This window comes from Sapajus apella, unplaced genomic scaffold (genome assembly GCF_009761245.1).
Source record: "Sapajus apella isolate SASKATOON/1434 unplaced genomic scaffold, GSC_monkey_1.0 scaffold75, whole genome shotgun sequence".
In the NCBI taxonomy this organism is placed as follows: Eukaryota; Metazoa; Chordata; class Mammalia; order Primates; family Cebidae; genus Sapajus; species Sapajus apella.
The window spans coordinates 950,261-958,171 of NW_022437015.1; the positions used below are offsets into that span (position 1 = coordinate 950,261).

Here is a 7,911-nt window from a genome sequence, read left to right on the forward strand (position 1 = left end):
TGATCAGTTTGTTTGCCATTTCATGTACATCAATCTCTCTTTATTATTTTTATTACTAGATTTATAAAGTTAGAAGGCATGCATGCTTCAACCTTGTTTTTCTATTTCAAGGTTTTTTTGGCTATTCCAGGTCTTTTATGTGTCCACATAAATTTCCAAATCACTTTGTGCATTTCTGTAAGAGCCTGTTAGGATTTATATTGCGGGTTAGGATTTTTATTGGGGTGACATTTAATCTATAGGTCACTTTAGAGAAAATTAAAAAAACAACAATGAGTCTTTTGATTCAAGAACTACTATAGCTTCCCATTGATTTAGGCTTTCTTTATTTTCAACAATATGGTGTAATTTTTAGGATCAATGACATATACATTTTATTGTTGAATTTATCCTCAAGTGTTTTAGGTTTGCAGATATTGTGAATAGTATCATACTTTAATTTCATATTGTTAACTACAATTCAATATTTTTATGGTTCTTATTTAACAGCAAATTTTGTGTACAAGAAAATGCACAGATTCTAATTGTACCTTTCAATGAATTTTGACAAATAAATATGCCCATGTAACATAAACCCATACCAAGATAGAGAACATAACTGTACTGCAAGTTCTCTTATGACCCTTCCCAGTCAATCTCTACCACTAATATGACAGAGTAATCACTAGTCTGATTTTTTTGCCTCTACAGATTAGTTTATGCATGTGTACATCTGTCCAGATTATCCAAGTTGTATACTTTAAATAAAGTTGATTATATGTAATTATACCTCAATTCAATTCACAAAGGATTATGCTGAGCCAAAGAAGTATTACACAAAAGTGAATAATGTATGATTACATTGAATTTGGGAAAAATTAACATCATTCTACAATATTGATTATTCCAATTCCTAATGACTTTATCTTCATTTATTTTGCTTTCTTTGCTTTCTTTAATCAATATTTTGTAGCTTTCAATATATAAAGATGTCGCACATATTTTCTTAGATTTATATCAAACTAGATCACATTTTTGGTGCTATTCAATTTCAGTTTGCTCATTGTTACTTTATACACTGAAAATGTTTAGCTATTTTAATTGACACATAATTGTACATATTTATGGGTTACAATGTGATATTTCAGTACATGTATATAATGCGTAATGATGAAATAATAGCATACCCATCACTTCAAATATTTATCATCTCTCTGTATTAGAAACATTCAAAGTCTCTTCTAGCTATTTGAAAATATACAATAACTTGTTCTTAATTATAGTCACACTATAGTGCTATAGAACATGAGAACTTCTTTCTCCTGTGATAGTTGTACTTTTCTATATATTAACCAAGTATTAGGTATACCTCCCCTTCCTCTACCAATCACTATTCTACTTGGTACTTTGATAAGATCAACTTTTTTAGCTTCCACCCATAAGAGCATGCAGTATTTATCTTTTTATGATAGCTTATTTCACCTAACCTAATGTCCTGCAATCTTATGCATGTTACCATGAATGACAGGTTTTTTAAATTTTTCTTGCGAAAAACTATTTCATTGTGTATCTATACCACATTTTCTTTACACATTCACCTCTTCATAGATGTAGGTTGATCCTGTATCTTGGCTATTATAAATAGTGCTACAATAAATATATTGATTTCCATTCCTTTGGATGTACCCATCCAGTAGTGGGATTGCTCGATCATATGGTAGTTTTTAGGTTTTTGAGGAACCTCCATACCGTTTTCCATAATGGCTCTACTATTTTATATTCCCACCCACAAAGTGTAAGAGTTACCCTTTCTCTATATCCTCACCAGCATTTATTTTTTCTTTTTAAGAATAGCCATTCAGAGGTCAGATGTACTGGCTCACACCTTTAATCCCAGCACTTTGCGAGGCTGAGGTGGGCGGATCACCTGAGGTCAGGAGTTTGAGACCAGCCTGCAATGTGGTGAAACCCCATCTCTACTAAAAATACAAAAATTAGCCATTCAAAGTGAGGCAAGATGACATCCCATAGTGGTTTTGGTTTACATTTCACTGATTAGTGATGTTGAGTACTTTTTCACTGGCCTGTTGACCATTTCGGTGTCTTCTTTTGAGAGGTGTCTACTCATCTCATTTGCCCTTTCTAATTGGAGTCTTTTGTGGTGGTTTTGTTTTCTCTTGAGCTCTTTGAGTTCCTTGAATATTCTGGATTATTCATCCCTGGTTGGATAAATAGTTTGCAAGGATTATCTCCAATTGTTTAGTTTTTCTCTTCACTATTGTTTTCTTTGCTGTGCAGAAGCTTTTTAGTTAGATTACTATCCCACTCTTCCATTTTTGATTTTATACCTGTACTTTTGAGGTATTTTCTATATAATTCTTTGCCCAGACCAATGTCCTGAAGTATTTTGCCTGTTTTCTTCTCATAATTTCATAGTTTAAGGTCCTCTATCTACTTAGATTTAATTTGTTTTATCTGGTGAAAGATTAGGGATCTAGTTTCATTTTTCTGCACACAAGGGTCCAGTTTCTCCATCACCATTTATTGAAGAGATGTCCTTTTTCCAATAAATGTTCTGGACACCTTTGCTAAAAATCAGTGAACTGTAAATATGTGGATTTATTTCTGAATTCTCTATTTTGTTCTGTTGATCAATGTGTCCGTTTTTATACCAATACCATGCTGTTTTGGTTACTATAGCTTTGTACTATAATTTGAAGTACAGTAATGTGATGCCTCCAGCTTTGTTCCTTTGTTCAGGATTGCTTTGGCTATTTGACTTTTTTGGTTTCATATGAATGCTGATTGTCTATTCTATTTCTGTGAAGAATACCATTGATATTTTCATATGGATTGCATTGAATATAAAGATGCTTTTGGTAATGTGGCAGTTTTCTCAATATTAATTTCTGTCCATGAACATGGGATACTTTCCTATTTTTGCATGTCCTCTTTAATTTCTTTCATCAGTGTATTATAGTTTTTACTATGAAAATCTTTCACCTTCTTGGTTAAACGTATTCCTAGGTACACTATTTTAATTTTTGCAGCTATTGATTTCTTTGTCTGCAAGTTTGTTATTAGTGTATAAAATGCTACTAATTTTTGTATGTTAACTTTATATCCTGCAACTTTACTGCATTCTTTAATTAGTTCTCACAGTTTTGTGGTGGAATCTTTAGGGTTTTCTATATAACAGGTCATGATATCTGCAAACGGGAAAAAAAATTGACATGTTGGGTTCCAATTTGGATGCCCTTTATTTCTTTCTCTTGCCTAACTTTTCTGGCTAGGATTTCCAGTAGTATGTTGAACAAAAGTGCTGAGAGTGGACATCTTTACCTTATTCCAGATCATAGAGGAAACATTTAAAAATTTTCCCCATTCAGTATGATGCTGGTGGTCAGTTTGCTATATATAGCCTTCACTATATTGAGGTATGTTCCTTTTATTTCAAATTTTTTGAGTTTTTATTATGAAGAGATGTTGAATTTTATCAAATGCTTTTTCTGCATGTATTGAGATGATACTATGGTTTTGTCCTTCATTCACTTAATAAGATGTATCTTATTTGTTGATCTGCATATGTTGAACCATCGTTACATCTCTAGGATGAATCCCACTTGATGAATGATCTTTTTTATGAACAGATGTAAACTATTTATTGAATATTTGCCACCAAATGTTGTTAAATACATTATCTTGCAGCAGATCACTTTCAAGTTAAAATGTCAGAAACAAACACCAATATTTACAATTCTTTTAAGGAATGTTATATAATGACACATTAAAGCATACATTCTTTTGGCTTGTAAGTTTTAAAAGAATGATAATAGCAAAAATGATGCAAAATCTTAAGTGTGAGATTATGATTAAGCTACATTTTATAAAAATATGGTGTAAGATGGCAATAATCCCATTCAACAACCTGGATTAGATCCCTTCAGGAGGGACTGATAATTTATACAGTCAAACTTTAAATTTTACAGATAAAGTCCATTCAATACTACCACTGAGAAGTACATTTTTTAACATATACAATTTTCAGGCCACAGTTTTGAAAGTCTGAAGTGTTAAGTTGGTTTGATTAATTAGTCAGTTGGCACTTATGAACACATTTATTGCCTTGCCATCTTTAAAATATGTTTTCAGAGTATCACTGAAATTTTGGAGCACTTTACAAATTCTTTCGTTTGGTGTTCAAGTGCCCTGCGGTCTGGTATTGATATTTCTTGAAGACATTATTCACCGTATCAAGAAGTTCTTTTATTGCACTAGCTATATCCTTGACTGCCTGCAGAAACCTCACTCTGTCATTGATCTCATCTGGGATCTTACTGAGAATTTGTTTAAGTGTTCTTGTGTTTTTATTTAGGTCTTGGAATTCTGGCTCTGGTCGTTCAATCATATACTCTTCTACATCATCAGCTGCCATACAAAGAAGGGGACTCCTTGAAGTTAACTTCTACACTTTTTTTCTCTAAAATTTTCATAATGATGTCTTGTGTGAGACCTGAATTTTCTTTTTCAGCCTTAATGAAAGCAGCTCTCTGTGTCTGAGCTACAGACAGATTTACTCATTCTAGCTCATTAAATACAGGATACATGACTGGATAGAGGGTCATAGAAACCATGGATGTGATCTCAGCTTCATTCTTTTTTTCTTTTTTTTTTTTTTGAGACGGAGTTTCGCTCTTGTTACCCAGGCTGGAGTGCAATGGCGCGATCTCGGCTCACCGCAACCTCCGCCTCCTGGGTTCAGTCAATTCTCCTGCCTCAGCCTCCTGAGTAGCTGGGATTACAGGCACACGCCACCATGCCCAGTTGAATTTTTGTATTTGTAGTAGAGACGGGGTTTCACCATGTTGACCAGGATGGTCTTGATCTCTTGACCTCGTGATCCACCCGCCTCGGCCTCCCAAAGTGCTGGGATTACAGGCTTGAGCCACCGCGCCCGGCTCAGCTTCATTCTTTATCTCTTCCATTGTCATCCTCATTAAAAAGCCAACTACAGTTGAAAAAGCAATGCTAAAATGCAGAGAAATCTTCATTCCCTGCAATATTTCTTCTCATTTTTGGTAATAAAAAAATGGGGCACAAAACATACACTGATCTTTTAGGGCTTTCTCAGGCCAAAATATTGTTAGTCACTTCCAAACAAGAGATCAAGATTTAGAGGAGAAATCTCCATAGAGGGACCACATCATTAAACTGGAACTGAATCTGTAAACCTCAACATTTGTCTCTTATTTCTTCGAGTGCTATTCTTCCCTCAAAGGGCATAACCCGAGTCACCCCAAGAGCAGACTCTCAAGCACTCTTTCCTTCCTCCTTCCTTTCTATTACTGTGAATGATCTTTTCAAATGTACTGCTGAGTTAGGTTTCCTAGTATTTTGTTGAGAATTTTCATATCTATGTTTCTCAGGATTAATGAACTATAGTATTCTTTTTTAAAAATACTTTAAGTTCTGGGGTACATGAGCAGAACATGCAGGTTTGTTACATAGGTATACACATGCCATGGTGGTTTGCTGCATCCATCGCCCCATCATCTACATTAGGTATTTCTCCTAATGTTACCCTCCCCAATCCCACCACCCCCTGCTATCCCTCCCCTAGCCTCCCCACCCCCCAACAGGCCCCAGTGTGTGATGTTCCCCTCCCTGTGTCCATGTGTTCTCATTGTTCAACACCCACTTAAGAGTGAGAACGTGTGGTGTTTGGTTTTCTGTTCTTGTGTCAGTTTGCTGAGAATGATGGTTTCCAGCTTCATCCATGTCCCTGCAAAGGACATGAGCTCATCCTTTTTTATGGCTGCATAGTATTCCATGCTGTATATATGCCACATTTTCTTTATGTGTGTGTCCTTGTCTAGATTTGGTATCAGAGTATTTCTGGCATCATAGAATGAACTTGAAATAATTTTCTCCTCTTCAATTTTCTAGATGAGTTAGGGAAGAATTGGTGTTAGGTCTTCTGTAAATGTTTGGTAAAATTCATCAACAAAATCATCAGGTCCTGGGCTTTTTTATGATGGGATATTTTATTAAAAATCAATCTCATTACTTGATATTGATATATTCAGGTTTTCTGCTTCTTGATTTAATCTCAGTAGGTTGTATGTTTCTGGGAATTTATTTTGGATAGGCTTTCCAATGTGATTTTGTGTAGTTTGTAGTTCATAATAGTCTCTGTTAAACCAAAATTAAAATTCTAAGGCCCCCAGCCACCTGAATGGACCCCTCCTCTCAGCCAAGGGCATTCCAAAGTTAACCTGAAAGACTAACTCAGAATGTGATGGGAAGGGAGAGTCAGATATGCCTTACTATGCTCCCCTCCCTTTGAAATTCAGGCATAACTGAGCAGCATTAACATTAAAATAGAGACCTAAGACATTAAAGCTGACAAAACAGACTCTTTGTAGCAATAAAATACTGACATGATAGCAGGCCCTGAAAGTAATCAAAGTATTTTACCCAAAATACATTTCCTCAACATACTTTAAAATGGCCCCACAAAGCTGTCTCTTGTGAAGAAACCTACATTCTGTAGAGAATCTGCTTCCCTTTCCAGGTCTTTTCCCTTATCCAGAAGAGAACTAAGAGTCTGGTACCTCTTTAAGTCAGGTAAGAGACATTCACAAACCATTTTCTCTGATACCTGCTACATGAAGGCTTCATTTATAGGATAAAAATCCTTGGACTCCACAGTCCCTTGTATTAACCCAGATATTCTTTTCTATGGATTACACGTCTTTAGACAATAATGTAATGTTTCAACTAATTGCCAATTAGAAAATCTTTAAATCCCGCTGTGACCTGGAAGCCCTCACCCTTTGAGTTGTTCTACCTTTCCTGACCAAACCAATGTACATCCTGCATGTATTGATTGGTGCCTTATAGCTACCTAAAATGTGTAAAACCAAGATACAGCCTGACCACCTAGGGCATGTGTTTTGGGACCTTCTGGGAGTATGTCTCATGAGTCATGGCCTTCATATTTGGTTCAGAATAAACCAATATTTTACTAATTTCAATATTTTACAGAGTTTGATTCTTTTTGTTGATAATAATTGTCATCCTACATGTGAGGCCTCAGAGATGACTCAGAACCCATGAAGGAGTTACCCAAACCTGGATCTATGATACCAGCTAGGTCCCATTGAAAGTACCCCCACCAATGTCAAGTTTCTCCTCAGGTAGAACTGGTAAGTCTTCCTGAGCCCTGGACCTCGCATTTGATTGATGGTCTTTGGTTTATTCTGAGTTGTTTTCTTTTCTTCTCCTAGGAGGTTGTTGCTTAGGGTCCCAATTTTGATTCAAAGGTGCATTCTAAAGTTTCTTCTCCATTGCCTTTTTCTCCTACAGTTAACCTCAATTGGCTTGTCTGCACATTTATTTGAGGAACTGAACTGTCATTTTCATAGATAAATGAGAGACTGACCTCCTCGGCTCCAGAGAGAAGGAACATTTTGTTCCTCCTAGATAATAGATGCTTCTGGGTGGCCAGGGGCCAAGTGGGAATGTCTGAGGCATTTACCCTATGATATGCAGCAGCACTACAGGCTACCCCCTCCCAACAAAATTAATTTTAAAGGCTTATCCAGGAAATACATATAACAGCTGATCACTCGGCATTTCGACACCCCCCCCCAATAAAGAGCTGAAAGACCTCTGGAGAGGGAAACTGAGACATGTAAGAAGGTGGAAATAACTCAGTAGTGAAAGTGTGGACTCTCAGTCCCACCCACAACTAGCACACTTCCATCTACCACACTAAATCCTAGGCCACATTTCAGTTTCTCCTTTTAAGAAAGAAAGGTAGACAGGCACAGTGGCTTACACCTATAATCTCAGCACTTTGGGAGGCCAAGGTGGGTAGATCACCTAAGATCAGGAGTTTGAGAACAGCCTGGCCAACGTGGAAAAATC

At 36.2% G+C, this 7,911-nt stretch overlaps 1 pseudogene; it reads right to left on the minus strand.

The window, feature by feature from the left end:
• Positions 1 to 4,008: 4,008 nt before the first annotated feature.
• LOC116532301 lies at positions 4,009 to 5,170 on the minus strand (annotated as a pseudogene).
• Between the last annotated feature and the right edge of the window lie 2,741 nt (positions 5,171 to 7,911).